This window comes from Callospermophilus lateralis, unplaced genomic scaffold (genome assembly GCF_048772815.1).
Source record: "Callospermophilus lateralis isolate mCalLat2 unplaced genomic scaffold, mCalLat2.hap1 Scaffold_82, whole genome shotgun sequence".
Classification (NCBI taxonomy): Eukaryota; Metazoa; Chordata; class Mammalia; order Rodentia; family Sciuridae; genus Callospermophilus; species Callospermophilus lateralis.
In genome coordinates, this window is record NW_027516260.1 from 1,628,057 (window position 1) to 1,645,959 (window position 17,903).

The 17,903-nt window shown below is 52.6% G+C and overlaps 1 pseudogene; it reads right to left on the bottom strand.

Annotated features, from left to right (window-relative positions):
• The window catches only part of LOC143640988 (inactive carboxypeptidase-like protein X2), a 156,464-nt pseudogene that overhangs the window by 112,793 nt on the left and 25,768 nt on the right, over window positions 1–17,903 (bottom strand).

Consider the following 17,903-nt stretch of genomic DNA (forward strand, 5'->3'; position numbering starts at 1 on the left):
AGGCCTTAAAGAACCCAACTAGCCTTCACAAGTCGGGCGTCCACACGCCCAAGCCAGCAGTTGTGCAGTTCTCCATCATCTGCAGCAACTGAGGAGGTGCCTGCTCACAGACACACCACTTCCTGCCGTTCTGTATTACTAGAAGGTTCCAAAAAGTTCTCCTCCCTCTGAATACACTCAGAGCCAGATAGACTTAAGTCCAGGTGTGAGGAGGAGAGGTGGCGGGCAACAGGACAGGGAGCGCTCACTCTCTCCTGCAGGCCACCTAACCAGGGGCACCTGCCAGACCTCTGCAGTGGCCCATGGTCCTGGCATCCAGAATCCACAGCTCAGGCAACTGGTCCTCAGCAGAGGCAGGACAGGAGGGGTGGCCACGGCTCCCATATATGGCCTGCAACTCGGTGACCCTGACTGAGGCTCTGTGGTCCCCCTAAGGCCAACCCATCCTCCGGGGTGGAAGCAGTCACTACTGTATTAGTCCTCAGACGGTGTGACTCCTCAGGGGAGGATCCCTTCACTCTTTCCTTCTCTGGAGATTCCAAGACCATTTATCTTGTTCACTCTTTGTGTGTCTGTATTTGGATTTGGCATGCTCTGCTGGGGCAGGAATTAGCTTTGGATCCTTATAAGCCCAGAGTTGCTTATAAATTCCTAATTTGGGAGCAGCACTGCTCCAATTCGGCAGCTGGCACCAGCCCACCCAGCTCCTGGAAAGGCGAGATTCTGCAGAGTCTGGGGACAAGGAGGCCTGGCGCCCTCCTCCTTCGCTCCTTCCAGTATGTCTCATCTCTCATGGGTGCTTTTTGTTTCCTGTGTTCTTGGCCCTTTGCTGTGCTCCTGTGGAGTCACAGCCCCAGTCCTCTGAGCTCTGCTGTTCCCTGTCCTTCTTCCACCCCTCACCAGAGGCCATTTCCTGACCTTGTGGGCTCACCTGAGTCGGGGAGGGACGTGACTGTTGATGAAGGGAAAACTGCATCTCTTCCAGAATCCTTGCTTATTTCTGGACCGAGGCTCTTGAAGTTAAAAACTAGGAATTTCCCTCCTTTATTTGTGGCTCCCGCAGGGGGCAATGTGGTCTCCTAACTCACAACTCAAAGGGCTCTGCAGAGTTAGGAGCCCATCACCCATTTCCCCATCGAGTGCTGGGCTGGGTGCAGCCAGGCTGCCTGGGGCCCTCGCTGGCTCGCACGTCCTCTCTGCCTGGGAATAGACTGGACACATCACGCCTGCTCCCCACCTTCCCCAACTCCCACACCCACCCATGAGACACTCTGCCCCATCCCTTGACCCCCACATGACTTGCTGTGGAATGGGATGGTGGCAGACACAGCAAAGCTCGATAAAGCATTTGCGTCTCCCCTGTCTCCAGCTCCGAGCCCTCTGCCACTGAGCTGTATGTGTTAGCTTGTCACCGTGACCAAGTTACCTGACAAGAACAACTTAGAGGAGGGAAAGCTTATTTTGGTTCACGGTTTCGGAGGTTCAGTCAATGGAGGGCTGACTTTGCTGCTCTGGGCCCAAGATGAGGCAGAACATCATGGTGGAAGGGGGTGGAGGAGGAGCACTGCGCCACTCAGGATGCCCAGAAGCAGCCAGGAAGCAGCAGAAGGGGCCACAGGGAAGATGAACCCTTTTAGGGCACACCCCTAGTGACCTACCTCCTCCAGCCATGCTCCAGCTGCCTAGAGTTACCACCCAGCCCATTCAAATTAAGATGGGCTGATCAGGTGACAGCGTCATAGTCCGGTCATTTCACCTCCGGACATCCCTGCATTAACACGGGAGTTTTGGGGGGAAACCTCATATCCTACTGGAACACGGGGACAAGCCATGTGCTACCCATTAACTAGGGCAGTTAACCAGGCTATCTGTTAACTGTGAACAACTGAGTCTAATCTATATCATCCAGCCTATGGCTACCAGCAGACATGCGCACGATCCCAGACAAGACCAGGAGAACTTCCTGACAAAGCGGCTTGAGTCTGTGACCCACCTACTCGTGGTTCAGGGTCATATTGCAATGCTGAGGTTTTGCAGCTATTTGATAGACAGCCTTACTGTGGCAACTGACGACAAATTCACTTGATCACCACCCAGATGTCAGAGGGAACTTCAGGTTCTCTGTTGTCCCAGGACCAAGCCCAGTGCTGGGTGTAGCTGGAAGCAAAAGATGACAATGGAAAGAACCTGGTGCAGATGGACCTAAGTGGACCAGGTCTGCTGCCCATAGCAATGTGACCTTGGGCAAGCTGGCTAACTCCTCTTACCTCTGACATGAGCTTATAGGTGTTACTGTAAGTAATAAGTGTAATAGTTGCCATTTATTGAGCAAGTGTGTCTAAAACAATGTTAACAAAGTATATATCAATTATTAGATTGATACATACCACAGCCCTGCAAAACAGGCATCCATTTATAGAGAGAACTGAGGTACAGGGAGGTTCATACAACACAGGGAACATGCTAAATTATTTTATTTTGTGTGTGCTTTTCTTTGAATAGCATGTGGAACTGACCATATGACATGATCTCAATGAAGCCAAATGTGTAGAAATGAAACTGGAAAAAAACGATGATATATGAATAACACTTTCCTCTATTTACTGGATGTTGGAATTTTTTTCTTTATATTAACTTAAATTTTTATAAGTGTGTATTTTTGCAATAAGATGCAGCTCAGTGGTTGAGATCTTGCCTAAAGGTCCAGTGCCCTGGGTTCAATCTCCAGCATGGAAAAAAAAAAAAGCAACATTTTAAAAAATTCCTCTTGATCCAGTATCTGATGGAGCCCTTTATCTGTGGGTGATGACAACGTCCTGCCTCCACCTTTGTAACTGTGGTCTGTGAAAGGCCTCCACAGCCTGGAGGGCTGGTCACAGTGGACCGCTCCTAGAGGGACATTGAAGTGCTACGTGATAGTCAGTGAGGCCCTGCTAGGTTGAGGCCACAGACCTGAAACCAGTGTGGCTCAAACACAGAAAGGGACTGCGTTTCTCATGGCTTGCTGAGGATCAGTCGTTTGACTCAAAACAGCCCCAAGGCATGTGTTTGCCAGTATCAGAGAGCAGCTGAGGCCCCTGGCTGGGAAGACCAGGATTCCTAAGAGGGCTAAGGCAGGAGAAGTGCTCATTTCCCCGGGGAATCCTGGACAGTGGCCCTTGAGCTGCTTGAGGGAGCAGGGAAACCAGCCAAGGCCTCAGGGGGCTTCTAGGTCTGGAACCACCAGATTCTTGGGGGTGGGGAGCCAGAATCCTATAAGATGGGACTGAGAACTGAGCCCCAACTTTCAGCCAGTTTTCAAGATATTCAAAGATTTCTGGAGTTGCACAAAGGGGAAGGTAGGAAGGTTAACACTGACCCCGAGTGACTTTCTCTAGAGTTGTGCTGAAGGCACAAGAACCAGAGGTCAGAACGCATCATGGGGTGAGGGCCCTTGTGAACACCCCAGCCTCTCCCCAGGGAACCCCAAATCTTTGCTCCTGGAGCAGTGTGAGTTGGGAGCAGAGACACCACGGTGAGGTCTCTCAGTCCTGACTGACCCCACAGCATGTCCATCTACCAGAGCAAAGGATGAACACTGTCCAGCAGGCAATGGGCATCTGCAAGCCTCCAGGAGACGGGACCAAACAGGTAAACACAGGGAAGTCAGACAGCAGAAAGGGGCCCCAGGCACTTCCCATAGCTGACAAGGGCCTGGGAGACGCAGGGGCAAGATAATAAAGACCATAGAGGAGGGCTGGTCACTGTGGACCCTCCTAGAGGGGAGAAGAAACAGAGATTCATCTGAGACTGAAAAACTATAAAAGGAATCAAGTGGAAAATCTGAAAGCTAAAAAGTGAAAAAAACAGATCAAGAATTCAGTCAATAGATTGAACGCTAATATGTTCTTATCAATAATCTACTAACGATAGATTGAAACTAGCAACAAGGAGGATTAGTGAAGAGAAAGTAAATCAATACAAAAAATGCAGACTGAAACACAGAGAAAAATAGGAAATCAGAAAGAGCATAAAGGTCATGGTGAGGAACAAGGTGCAAAGACCTGATCTATATGTGACTCAGTCCAGAAGGAGAGATAGCAGGTAAAAAGATTCTCAAAGAACGAAGAACTGACAGTTTTCCAAAACCAAGGAAAGACATCAATCCACAGATTAAAATCACTACATGCTTCCAGCAAGATAAACACAGAGTGAATCGTACCTCACTGTAGATGAACTGCTGAAAAACACCAAAGACAAAAAGAAAATCTTGAAAACAGCCAGAGAGAAAAGAAGCATTTCCTTCCACAGAGTGAACAGACTAAGTTTGTCTTTCTAATGGAAACGGCATGTGTTAAGTGCTGGAGGAAGGGATGCTACCCTCTCTGCACCCAATGGAAACACTTCAAAGATGAAGCCGAAATGCTGGTATTTAAAGAAGGCAAAACAGACTTTGTCACTAGCAGACCCCGTCTAAAACAAGTCAGAGAAAAGGGACCCAGAGGAAAACCTGAACCGCATGAAGCAATTAAGAGCTGCAGAAAGAGGGATTATGTAATTATAAATGAACATGATGATACCATACACCAAAAATTATATCTTGGGACTGCGATTGTGGCTCAGTGGTAGAGTGCCTGCTTAGTACGTGTGAGGCACAGGGTTTAATCCTCAGCACCACACAAAAATAAATAAATAAAGAGTTATTTTAAAATTATGTGTTGTGAGATTTAAAAATATGTGTAGAATTAAAATGCGTGACAAGCATAAAAAGAAAAGAGTAGGGGCAATAAAGTGTTTTAAAACTTTGTATGGAAAAAATAATAACAGTCCTAAGTTATATTAGACAGTAGTAATCATGATGCAGTAATATTCAAGGTAATTACAAAAATAAAAATAAAAGAATATATGAGTGCCAACTTTGCACAGGGAAATGGAAGAATAAAGCTGTCAGGAGGCTAAGAGCCAAAGTCACGTAAAAGCAACATGAAACAGGCGCAGCCTGTGGTAAAATGTCAGCTGTGAATCCAAATAGTTTGATGATTATTCTCAGTAAAATTGGACTGAATACTCCAAGACCCAGATTGTCAGACAGACTTTGGTTTCTTTTGTTTCTTTGTTGTTTTTGTTGTTGCCAGGGCTCAAAACCAGGGCCTCATGCACGCGGCCAGGTGCTCTACCACTGGGCTTCACCCCAGCCCACACAGACTTTTTTTAAAACCAAAATGATATGTGGGTTACAAGAGGCCTGCATTTAAAACAAGTTTAAAAAAAGACGGAAGTAAAAGTTGGGGAAAAGAACTATCCCAGATAAAAGAAAACTTGTGTCACTTACGATGCTAGTATCAAAGTAGACTTTGGGCAAAAAAGCGTTTTTAGAGATAAAGGAGATGCTTTATCGTGAGAGCAGTGTCCGTCCACCCAGGCTACAAAATAGAGTCAGTGACAGGTCTGCAGCAGCAGGAGCAGCACTCACGCTGTCTGTCTCTCAAGGACGCGGAAGCAGGAAGGAAGCAGGTAGGCCAGGAAGTCAGCCTGACCTGCTGGGCACCCAATCCAGCCACAAGGGAACACACATTCTTCTCTTTTTTATTATCATTATCTAAATTTATTTTTCAGTGTTGGGGCTGGAACCCGGGGGCCTGGCGCCTGTCAGGCAGCGCCCTACGAGGGAACACATATTCCTAACCACACACATAACAGGGAGTCAAAGTAGCCAGATGCTCACCATAAAGCAAGCCTTAAATTCCAAGGGATTTAAATCATTCAGAGGTAATCCTTGGGCCACCATGAAATTAATCTAGGAATTAATAATGAGAAGTTAATTAGAAAATCTCCTTCCCACCCTGCCAGCCAGCTCTTCCCCAAACACCTGCCAATCCCTCCGTGATTTATGGGAGACTTTGAAGGAAGGGAAGGTACAGGAACTGCAGCCAGGGTGGGGAGTAGGAAGCAGAGCTACAGGGGTCACCAGCCAGCAACAGCCCGGGGAGAGGGAGCTGGACCTTAGTGCCCAGAGGAGAAAGAAAATGGCTTTGGCCACAGGGGGCAGAAGTGAGGGCTGGAGAAGGCTGGCCACCTAGATGACCACCAGAAAGAAGACCAGAGGAGCCCAGAGAAGTACCCAGAACAAAGTCTGACCCAGAAAGTACAGGGAAAATCTCCCATTAGAAACGGAGCCCCCAAATTCACCCCACCCTAACAGGAGGTAAAGTTTTAATTTTTACCCACAGCAAAAAGTAAGGAAATGTCAGACCCCCCTCCCCCCCCAAAATTGTTTTTTTATAGTAAAATCTCATTTTGTCAGGGAAAATCCTTAGCTGCATGGCTACAGCAAAGACGAGTCCTCTTTGAGGGATGCCACTGTCCTGGCCCCGTAGGACTCCTATGGCAAAATTGGCAAAACCACGAAGAAACGTAAAAGAGTTTTACAGTCGTGTTTAAAGTCCCTCACCCCTAAGTGTGAGGAACTCAAGTGTAGAATCCTATGGAAGGCAATCTTACCTTAGTCCATCTCATCACCCTTTGGGCCTCATTGTCATTGACACATGTCATCCACTTTGGGGGAGATATTAGAGCTATAGCCTCCCCATCCTGCCTAGAATGGGCTGGCACCTCCCTTCCCGAATCCAGGGCTTATCATGGGTTAAGCCAATTTTGAGAGAGGAACCCTTGGCTGGACCAGTGGCGGGAATCCTGCTTCATGTTCTGAACATTAACGGAGCCGGTGCTCTGTTCAGGGCAAAGCAGTCAGGCACAGGAGAACAGGCCACAGCTGGGCAAGCATGTGACAGCAGTGACCCGCACCGACCTCCGTCTACCCCACAGCACCCTTCCCCTTAGGATCTCGTCCACTGGCCTCATGCTTCTCCCAGAGTGGAACCGTTTTCTGGAAAGATCCAGAGCCGGGGGAAAGCAGGGGTTTCCTATGGATGCAGATTGTTTGAAACTTGTTGCTTGGAACTAAAGGACTCCTGTGAGAGACTCTGCCTTAGCCTCATCAGGGGTCTTTAGAAAATAAGGTGTATGTGGGCCAGGATCATGGGTCAAGGAAAGAGACCTTAGGACTTGAGACCCACTGGCACCGGGAGGTGAAGAGGACCCAATGTGGACTGCCATGATTTCTATGACACCCTACATTCTGTCCAGCAGGACCTCAAACAACTCAGAGTGACCCAGGAGCACCAGAGGTGTGTCCTGGTTCAGCTGTTGTAGACTCCTGGGACTGAGGGCCAGACATGGCACCTCCTGCCCTCCATACCACAAACTGAGGTGCCTGAATGTCCTGTGGGCTGTTGGCTGTGGCCAGTAACCCTGTGCTCACCTGGATTCACATCATCTCGTCCACTGGCCCCAAATGTCTTACCATATAAGAGGAAAAGGATAAAACAACCTTCCCCCCCACACACACAGCACCACCCAGCAGCAGCTGGAAGATCCAGGTGTGGTCTTCTTTTGCTCAGGATAGAGCAGGACCTTTAGCTAAGATGCTAAGCTTCATAATAATCCCTCTGCATTATTGAGTCCTTTTTATGTTTTATGCATTAGAGAGGATTTGCATTCTCTGTTTTCATCAACATAACAACGTATCAAGTGTTCCAAACATCATTAGTGCTAAATATTCATTGGTTTTACGTGGTGAGAGATGAGTTTAGAAAATGCTAATAGTCTAAACGGTGATGTAAATGATAATTCTCCAAAAAAGGAGTCCAACCTCACTTAGTCATAAAGCAACTTGAGGTAACTGGATATTTTAAGGATGGCAAAATTGAAGCTTCAGCGGATGGCATAGGATTGCATCAAGAGAAATATGGTGTCCTGTGAGGAGTGGTCTAAGAGGCATTTGGAAATAGGTCGAGTTTAAGCCATCATGGAGGTACTCATGCCAGTGTCCTTGAAAGTAGACACTCGTCATGTACTCAGGATGGCCACTGACTCCTTGGGGAAGCTCTGGTTTATCCTTAGAAGAGAGGCATCTCCTTTACCACTCTCCAAAGAAGGCTTCGATGATTTCCCTGCATCTCACTCCAGGCACTTGTGCAAGGTAAAAAGATGCTTTCCCCAATGTTTAAGGCTTAGCTTTGTAACACAAGGGGGCAGGTTTTATGCAGAACGCATTTGCAATTGGTTCTCTGCCCAAATCACACACACATGAAACAATGTATATTTTTTTCTATCTGAGTAAAACAGTATTTCATGGATAGGATTAAAATAGGTCAAATGAGTGGAAATATTTAGACACAAATGTTTCAGTATATAATAATAAGGTACTTATATGCTGTCAGACAACAGAAATGTCTGGTTACAATTTATTATATGTGTCAGGCACTGCGCTAGGCACTTTAGGTCCAGAAAGGAAACCTAAAATCTAGTGGCTGCTGAAATGGGGACACTTGCTGCTTCTCTTCTCTGCTGAGGCCTCTGTGGTTCTCTTTTGATGAAAGGGCTCAGAGGCCAGTGTTCCAGAGGGGGAAGGCAGGCAGAGGGGGCTAGGGCTGCCCTGAGGGCAGGTGATGGGTCCTCTGCCTGGGGGGCTGGGACAAGGAGCTAAGAAACTGAGGGTCATACACAGCACTTTCCAAAAACGTCTTTCAGGAGTGACCAGTCTATTGGTGATTTTCTCTGACTGTGGGACAGTGTTTTTTTGAGACTGTTTTGGGTGCCTGGCATGGGGATTTATCTGGGGCAGCTCAGGGAGTCTGCAGACACTCCTGGGCCTCACTGTAAGCAGCGTCTCCGGGTCCTCTGTCCCTCATGGCTAGAGGGGAGAGCAGGCGGATGAGAGGGAAAAGGAGAGACAGGTGAGCAAAGCGGCTCCAAGCTGCAGGGGACAGCAACATTGGATCTGCCCTGTTAGACTAGCACCAAGCAGGCTGACTTCCAGGTTCCCAGGTGGCAGTCCTGCAGCAGGCCTGAAATAGGCTGGACAGGCGCTCAGGTGACACAGGCAGAATGGCAAAGGGTAGGTGTGGAGTCCCGCAGCCCCGCTGCCTGCTGAGTTCCTCCCTCCCACCAGGAACAGCTGCATCTGGGCTCTGAGGTAGACAGAGCCTGCCTGCACTGGACCAAGAGGCCGCACAAGCAAGTCAAGGATGTGCCTGGAGACCACGGCCATTCTGCAGGAGGGAAAAGGAGACACCAGGGCAGAGAGGGTGCTGGGAGGGCGCCTAGATGGCGGAGCTTGGATGGGACGGAGAGGTGGGTGCCTTTCTGGGCCGCAGTAGAACCTGGCCCTGGCCCCCGGACCTCCTGTTCCACCCCCGCAGGGTGGGTGACAGTTCCCTCAGCAACCCTCCTCAGCTATCCACCGTCCTGGGAGGGTGCCTGAAGCCACAGCATGACTGACCCAAGACTCAGTGTTCTGGGGAGAGAGAGGGAAGGGGAGGGCCCAAGGGAGGGAGGGGGAGGCTGGAGGTCTGCCCACTGCCAAGGACACCAAAGGGTCTTGGCTCAGTCCATTTGTAGCTGTGCTTTGGGGCCTGAGATGGACGGTGCTGGACCTCAGAGTCAGGCCAGTCTCCTGAAGACCCTCTCCCAGCCTCCCTTTGCTATGGGCACTGTGGTTGGTTTGCCTGGCCCTTAGGGCTGCTGGGCACTTCTGTTAAGAGGTCATGTGGAGAGGCTCAAGACCAAGATCCATGTGGGGCCACTGCTGTGGGGTGGCCACAATAGCCCCTTCCCCTTCTCACATCTGGGCAGCTCAGAACCACACCCCTCATGAATGGAGACCTTAGTCCTTGCACCCTCAGACACCTTCTCACTGAGGTCATTCTTAGCCCAGGTCAGAGGTGACTCAGAAATCAGTGGTGGCTCCTGCGTGCAGTCCAGATGCCCGACGAGCCGTGGTGCCTCATCCTGGCCCCAAACCAAACACCAAAGGCTTACTGGGTGCAGTTTCTGAATCCGCCACAAGAGGACAGCACAGGGCTGCCTTTCCGTGCCTCCTAGACACTGGGAGGTAGTTTGCAGAAGCCCAGATGGCAGGAGGGGGCTGCCACTCTAGACCCCCACGTTCCTCTCCACACACTCTCTCTGAAAAAACATGCTAGGAATTTAAGTGAACTGGGGAAATGGCTAGTTTTCAAAAGGCAGTAAAGAGGCAGATCTGAAGGGGCCTCTTGAACACCTCCATATTTTTACTTCATCAGAAACTGGGGAAACTGAGGCTCAGAGAAGTTAAATCCCTTGCCTGAGGTCGTTCAGCCCTTTCCCTGGCCCCCAGCTTAGTTCTTGCTCTGAGCACCTGCTGTTCCCTCTTAGGAACAGTGTGCACTGCAGGGTGTCAGGGTGTGGATGGGGCAAACCCACACAGCCCACACAGAACGCGGTGGCCTCGACTTTGGCCTTGGGGTGCAGCAGGAAGCTGACTCCCTTGAACAGGGTGGAGTGGGCGCTGTGGTGGAGTAACAGCTTGGGCAGAGGCAGAGAGGGTAAGGGTGGCTGAGACGTCTGGGTGTGCTGGATCCCTGCAGGCTGCCTGGTCTCTGCCTTCAGAACCATACTGGCTCACTTGCGAATTTTCCTGAATTCCATTTTATTGAAAGTGCAGAATATGGCAGGAGTCTCTGGATTATCTCATGTGGAGGTGGAAGTAAGCAAGTGGTCACCATGGCCACCGTGCAGTCCAACTGTCCCTTTGCAGGCTAGAGGCCAACTCTGGGGAGGAAAGCAGCCTCACCCCATTCCTGTGGCAGCCAAAGCCGCTGACCTCAGGGGCTAGAGATGACCTCAGGACTGTATGTCCTCTGGCCACCTGGGATTCCTCCAAGATGGCCTCATCTGGAGGTATGGGGACCACAGAGCAGCCAGTCCCACACACTCAGGGGCTCCTACCCAGGTCAGCAGCACACAGCTCAGCCTCCTGATGTCTGGGTGGAAGTGGGACATGGGAAGGACTTGAAAGAGATGGTTGAGGACAGAGTGGACTTTCCCTGGCACACAGTGGGGCCAGGGATGAGCGAGGCCCCGCTGCTGCAGTCAGTTCTGAAGATGCCGCCCAGCCTGACCTCAGTGTCCACTGCCTGCATGGGCCTCACTCACTCTGGCCAGCCCAGTCTGGAAGCCTCCACCTGTCTCCTTGGGAACTTTCCATAGACTCAGATCTGAGAAGCCAAGGTCAGGACTTGAGCCCTAGAGAACAACAAACCTATGCTCAAGGCCCAGCTCAGCCTCTCCCTGGCTCGGGCCTGGGCCACCGAGTCTCAGTTCTCCCACCTTTTAACCTCATCCTGGGACCACAGTGAAGGTCAATGAAAGATGTGCAAGTGTCATTTGACGGCCACTTGGTCGACGATAGCTGGCACCGTAGTGACCATCTTCCTCCTTTTTATGGTAGACAGCCCCAGATCTGCCCTCCCTGAGTGACAGACATTTTCACGTCCCCTAAAAATTCTGGCTGATGCTTGGAGCATCCTCAGGTATCCTGGTTTGGGGCCATTCTGCAAAATGCCCTCCAGTCAATTTCGCATTTCCTGAAGTCAATTATGTCTGTCCCCAAGGCTTTCTTAATGCCCCTTGTTCTTAATATTACAAATGCACTATTTAATTAAACACCACACAAATCAGCAGTTTTCAAACCGTTTGGCCCCAAGGCTCCTTTACATCCTGAGCCATACTGAAGATGCCAAGGAGTTTTTGTATACCAGTTCACATCTGTGGATAGTCACTGTATCAGGGCTGAAACAGAGAGATTGTCAAGCAGAGCTGGACACTTCCCAGTAGTCATCAGAGCAGACCGGGGCTTCTGAAACACTTCGCTTGTACATTCATGGGAAATGTAAGGGCAATGACATCTTAGAATGATCTTGAAAATAATCTGAACTTGCAGATTCTCCTCGAGGATCTCAAGGATCCCCAGGACCTAGGAGAACCACTGGAGAACTATCAGCAGAAGATCGGGGAAGCCTCCGCACAGCTGGGGAGACAGCCACACAAACCAGGAAGGGCTTTGCCTCCAGATTGCTGAGCTGGTCTTCCGGTTCAGATGCTTCTTTAGAGAATTGGAAACCGGAAACCAGTGCTGATTCAATGTGATGTGGTTTCTGACAAAGTTCACCCAAAAATCCTGTCTGTAGACCCATGCTCAGAGAAAAGGCTTTGGCAATATACCAACAGACAGACAAAACAAATGTACTTTAAAGATTTTAAGTAAAGACGGAACAGGAAACGTGGCTGTGGTTAAGCAGGTTAGGCCCCCCTGCCCAGTGCACTCAACTCAGGGCATCCCCAGATGCTGCAGGGTGACAGTCCATTCCACCCTCAGACTGGACACCAGCCTAGTTCCTGTGTTTCATCATTTTAACTTTGACCTTGCCTTTGGCCTCCTTTGAGGCTTGCTTTATTCTTCACTTACTCGCGAGCATGGAACTGGAAGTGGGACTTGCTGGGTTCCCACACTGGTTTCTAGCTGTGTAATCTTGAAGAAGTTCCCTAACCTCTCTGAGCCCCAGCTTCTTTCCCTGTAAGATGGGAAACTACAGGTAGGCACTCATGTGTCCTGGCTCTAAGGCCAGCCACCTGTGCAGTTGTGGCCAGTGATGAGGGTCTTTGCATTCTATCCTAAGTGAGTGGGAGTTTGGTCAGGGTTTCAGAGGAAAGAGTGACATGGTTGGGGGAATCCCAGGGGGAGAATGGCATTGGGGGCATGAGGGAGGCCTGGGGGGCTCTGGCCCTGGGGCTGGGAGGGGTGTCGGGATATTCTGCGAGTGAGTGAGGCCAGCAGTGGGGGTGACTCGTGGCTCTGAGCAGCAGGTCTGTTACCCCCAATCCACCACAGCATGGGGCCTACTGCAGCACATGGGGCCACACAGAAGCTCAGGGAGGGCCAGAGGCAGAGGCGGCTGTGGCCCCCAACAGGCTCCTTGGTTGTCATTCTGGGAGAAGCAGCGGGCGAGCCGGGGAGTCACTGAGGGTGAAGACGGGCTGGTGCTCTATTTAACCAGGCTCCAGGGTGCAGGACCCAGTGGTCTGGCACCAGGCCCTGAGGGGTGAGGGAGGGCCCCATGAGCTCCACAGAGACGGTGGGACCTGGCTTCACTCTGGCTGCCTTGTATGTGACCCGTTCACTGGGGTCCCAGCCAGCTCTGGGAGGGACATCCCTCAGGGGCCCACAGATCCCCAAGACATCAAAGTTCATCAATATGAACAAGGACCAGGGTTAACTTGGGGCGATGGTCGGGATCAGGGGGCAGCAGAATGGGAGTCTCTCAGGTGGGAGGAGAGGAGCCTGGGAGAGTGGCGGGGTCAGCGTGGTCAGGCGGGTGGACACTGGAGCACGAGGCGGGAGGGAGGTGGGTGGGCTGTGGCTCAGAGTGGGGGAGCAGTGCAGGGTGCAACTCAGAACTTGGGCTGTACCTGTTGCCTGTGGGGGCTGAGGTGGCCCACAGGTGGCCAGGGGACAGGGACAGACACTGGTTCTGTCACTCCAGCTGGAGAAGCTGCCCCTCACTGTAGGGGGAACAGCATGGGGTCCCCAGCCAGAGGCAGCAGAGGCTTGGGAGTGCAGGAGACCCTCCATGGACAGGCGTTCCTGCAAGAAGGCCAGGGCCTGGACCACGGGCACCTTGACCTTGCAGATGCAGAAAGAAGAGGAGGCCACCGAGGAGGCTGGAGGACAAGTCACGTCCTGAGAGGCTCAGATGTGGTAGGGGGGCGTCCACTGGAGTCCCCAGGGACAAGAGGCTGTGCTAAGCATGGCATCTGCAGTGACACTGCCCTCTGACCGGGTGCACTACTGACCCCAAGTGGAAACCCCGTCAGGGGAATTTCCGTCTATTTGGGAGCAGACCTGTAACCAACCACTGTGCTCCATTATCATACTTCGAATTTTCTCAGTGACTCTGAGGACATTTCTTGTCCCTGCTGTTAAATTAGTACCTAAGAGCGTCTAGTCTGACCCACCATCTGGCCCTTCAGGGGAAACCCTCAACCATCTCAAGCCAGGAGAGGGTGATGGAAGCTGAGGGTGGATGAGGGGCCATGAGGTCCAAGAACACAAAACAACAGCATGGTGACTGCCCTGAGGACCACAGCGTGGGGGACACAGGGGGACCTAAAGCTGGGGTCAGCCTTGCCCTGCCTGGGGATGGTTGGGCCACAAGCTGCAGCCCTGGCCCTCCTTGGGCTTGGTCCCTGAGGCAGACGGACAGGCAGACTCCAGTGCCTCGTGCACAGTAGGTGTTCAGGAAATGTTTGATGAGAAAATAAACATTAGTTGTTTGTATGACTCCCAGCTGGGCTGTGTGCCCCGGTGCCTTTGAGGCTGCTGGGCAGGGCTGAGCCCAGAGGGTGTGGCAGTCTGCTTCTGCTGCAACTCGGGTCTCAGGGGACTCAGAAGCAGCCTGCCTGCACAGGAGGCTGAGGCCCAGGGCAGGGACGGCACCTCTGCCACCTGGATCCAGTGGGGAGCCTTGGAAGAGCAGAGTCATGTTCATTTCCGCCTCAGCTGCCTCTAGAAGCCCTGGTCACCCCTGAACCCCTGAACAGGCAGAAAGCTTTGGCCCAGTAGAACACTGGGCATTGAAATGGGGGCTGTGGGGTGGGGAGAGAGTCTTGACATTCAAGATGCTGACAGGCTACTGAGGATGGGGCCCCAGGGTGCAGAGGATGCACAGTGTATGGAGCACCAAGGTTTAAAGCATTGACTTTGAAATTATAAGTAAAAAGGTCTGAGTTGACATTCTGGTCTTTTATTCTGGACACTTGTGCTGTGGATCTCAGGGAGGTGTGCAACCTCTCTGACCCTCAGTGTTTACCTGTTACCTCTGACACCCCCTCATGAGCACTGTAGACCCATGGGTACCAAAAGGGCCAGTGGTGTGCCCTAGGTTATGGGAAGGCCATACCAGGCCCTGCACTGGGGAACCTGACTCAGCTCACCTGATGCCAGACCCAGGTCTCCCCTTTCCCATGCCGTCCTTCTCAGGGCAGAATTCAGTGGGCATAAATCACCTGGCCTTTTAGATGGAAGGGGAGGTGGTGGACCCAGCCTGCTCTGAGCTGCTGGGGGGTCTCCTTCCTCTGGTTGCCATCTCATGATGGCACTGCCTAGGGCAAGTCACATGTCTGGGGAGGCCCAGGTTCAGCACTGACACCCACTTCTAAAACTGACGGGGACCTGCGTCTCAAGGGACCTTCTGGAGCACACACAGCTTGGGGGTGCAGCCCAGAAGGTCCCCCAGAGCCCCAGAGCCTCTGCACTCACCAAGGGCCCTGTGGGAGCCTGGGGTCCTGGATGCTGCCCCAGCAAGGGGCTTTCTAACTGGGGAGAGCAGGCCCCTTTCACGGCCTTCTCTGTACCCCAGACACAGCACTGGGCACTCGGGGGCAGCTGGCACATGCTACCAGCATGAAATGGAGTCCTCCTCTGCTTCACAGGCCCAGCAGCGAGGAGGAACACAGGGGCAGCTCAGGGCAGGCCAGGCCAGTGGAGGACAGGGGGACACCACTGCTCTGCCACACTCAACTCCCTGGGTGCACGGGTGCCTGCAGGTCTCTGCCTCTGCTCTCCTGTCCAGTCTACACCATGCAGGCTCCCCAAGGATGGCGACTCACAGACCCCAAGGGCCCAGGCCACACATAGCTCCCACCCTGGTCTCTGCCAGGGACCTGCCCAACAGCAAGTCTGCTCAGGGAAGGACAGGGAGGAGCAAGGCCAGCCTGGTGCCATCAGCAGGACCGATGCCAGTGAGCTTGGAGGTCAGCCTCACAAAGCATGAGGCTGGGCCCAGGAAGTCGCAGGCCCCTGAAGCTCCCCTGGGGACAGGAAAACATTCTAACTATTCTTGAGACTTTCACAACTCAACAGCAGCTTGAGAAACTAGAGACCTCCTGGGAACTGTTGGAACTTCGCAGAAAGTGAGGAACAAGAGTGAGCTGCAAGCACTGGAAATCCTCCTCCCAGAGCTGGGGAGAGTGCCGGGCAGCGCGGGCATCTTGCTCACCGTGCAAACCAGGCAATCTGGGGAGTGGCATACACCGAAGGCTTATGATGTGAACTTGAGGCTCTCTGATGCCAGTCACGGGTCAGAAGGACACACACCCAGGAGCACACACCCAGGAGCTCGGCCCTCCAACTTCAGCCACAGCCCACGCGGCCCCTGGGCACACCTCCCCACTTGCCCTACGGCTCACTGTGCTGTCTCCTGCCGTGGGCTGCACGGTGGCCTCCGCAGACGTCTAAGCTCAATTCCCCAGGGCCCCTAAACACCTCCCCTTGCTTGGCAAAAGGGAATCTGCAGGTTGGATCCTGAGGAGGGGGGATGAGCCCAGATATCCAGGGCCCAGTGTCATCAGGAGCGTCCTCTCAAGAAGCAGAGGGTGAGTCAGGGAGGACCGTGTGGTCCCGAAAGCAGAGGCAGGCAGAGGTGGAGGGGGACACAGCAGGAAGACAGGGAAGGGGCCAAGAGCCAGGCTGTGGCCTCCAGCAGCTTGGAGAGGCCAGGACACAGAGTCTCCTCAGAGAGGAAGCCCCACTGAGCCCAGGGAGGCTGAGCAGGGACTGTGGCCTCCAGAACCTCCCGTAAGAAACCTGCATGGCTTTAAGCCACTGAGATGGGGGTGACTTGTTACCGCAGCCACAGGAAGCTCTCCAGCTCCCAGGCGCTGCTCTCCCGTCCGTCCATGCAGTACCCACACACTGGCCCTCTGGTGCCCAGCAGGGGAGCTGGCTGAGGAGTTCTGGAAACTCCTCAGAGCCACATTTTCCTGCCTGTCCACAGAAACACCGGCCAAACAGCATCTCTCCCCACAGGAGGCCTGCAGCCTGTTGTTGGGGAGGTGCACGGTCCTCCTGGGAGTCTTTCCTGAGCTGGTTGGCAGGGGGTGACCTCTGAGCACAGAGAGTTTCAGAAGAGCTCCAGTCGAGGAGTCACACACCAGCCCTCAGCCACACATCTGGCCTGCCCGGCTCCTGATTCCCACCGCCCTCCGTCTCATGCAGGTATACAGTAAGCAAAGCCTTCCTGGCCCATGCGGGGGCGGGGGGTGCTTTTCCAGGCCCAAATGCCATTGGCTCCCCACGTTTAATGTACCACCATGGGGATCAGTGCGGGAAAGAGGTGACAATCCTGTTGTCTTCCCAGAACTGGAGAATCATCCAGAGTCCTTGTCATGCCATGGATGGCCCAGGCTACTGGAGCCCCAAGTGTGGGACAGATTTGTGTCCCCTCCCCAGATTCATGTGTTGAAGTCCCAACTGATAGCACCTCAGAATATGGCTGTTTGGAGACAAAGCATTTGAAAAGGTGATTTAGTTGAAATGAGGACATTGAGGTGGCTTTTGATCCAATCTGTGTCCTGCCAAGAGGAGGAGGCCATGCACAGAGGGAGGACCACATCCTGAGCCAGCAGGAGAATGGCCTCACAACTATGGAGAGAAGCCCCCGGAAAAGTCACCTGCTGGTGTCTCCATCTTGAACTTCAGCCCCAGAATGCTGTTCAAGCCACCCAGCTGGTGGTACCTGTCACGCCAGCCCCAGTACACCCTGCCCTCCCTCAGGCCTGCCCACATCTCAGCAGAACACCAAGTGTCTAGTGATAATGGCGTGCACCCAGAGACACCAGGGCTCTCAAATGCACAGCCCTCAGGGGCAAGGAGGGCTAAGGAGTGAGGCCTGTTGTCACCTAACTCAGATTCCAAAGTAGGAAGACAATGGAGGCCCACCCTGGATAGGGCCCACCTCTACCCTGACTTACCGACAGCTGGACCCTGGCAGAAGGCCCTGGAAACACCCGAGTCCTGGTCTCTGCCCCTGAGCTTTCTTCTGATCTTGGGTGTGGCCATGGCCACCTCTCACCAGCCACCCTCCATAAGCCCCTTCCCACAGTAAGCATGCACCTCCAGCCAGTGAGATGCCAACCTTGTCCACCACTTGCTCACCCACACAGGACACGGTGGAAAGAACAGACGGTGTGCTGGAGACGGGGAG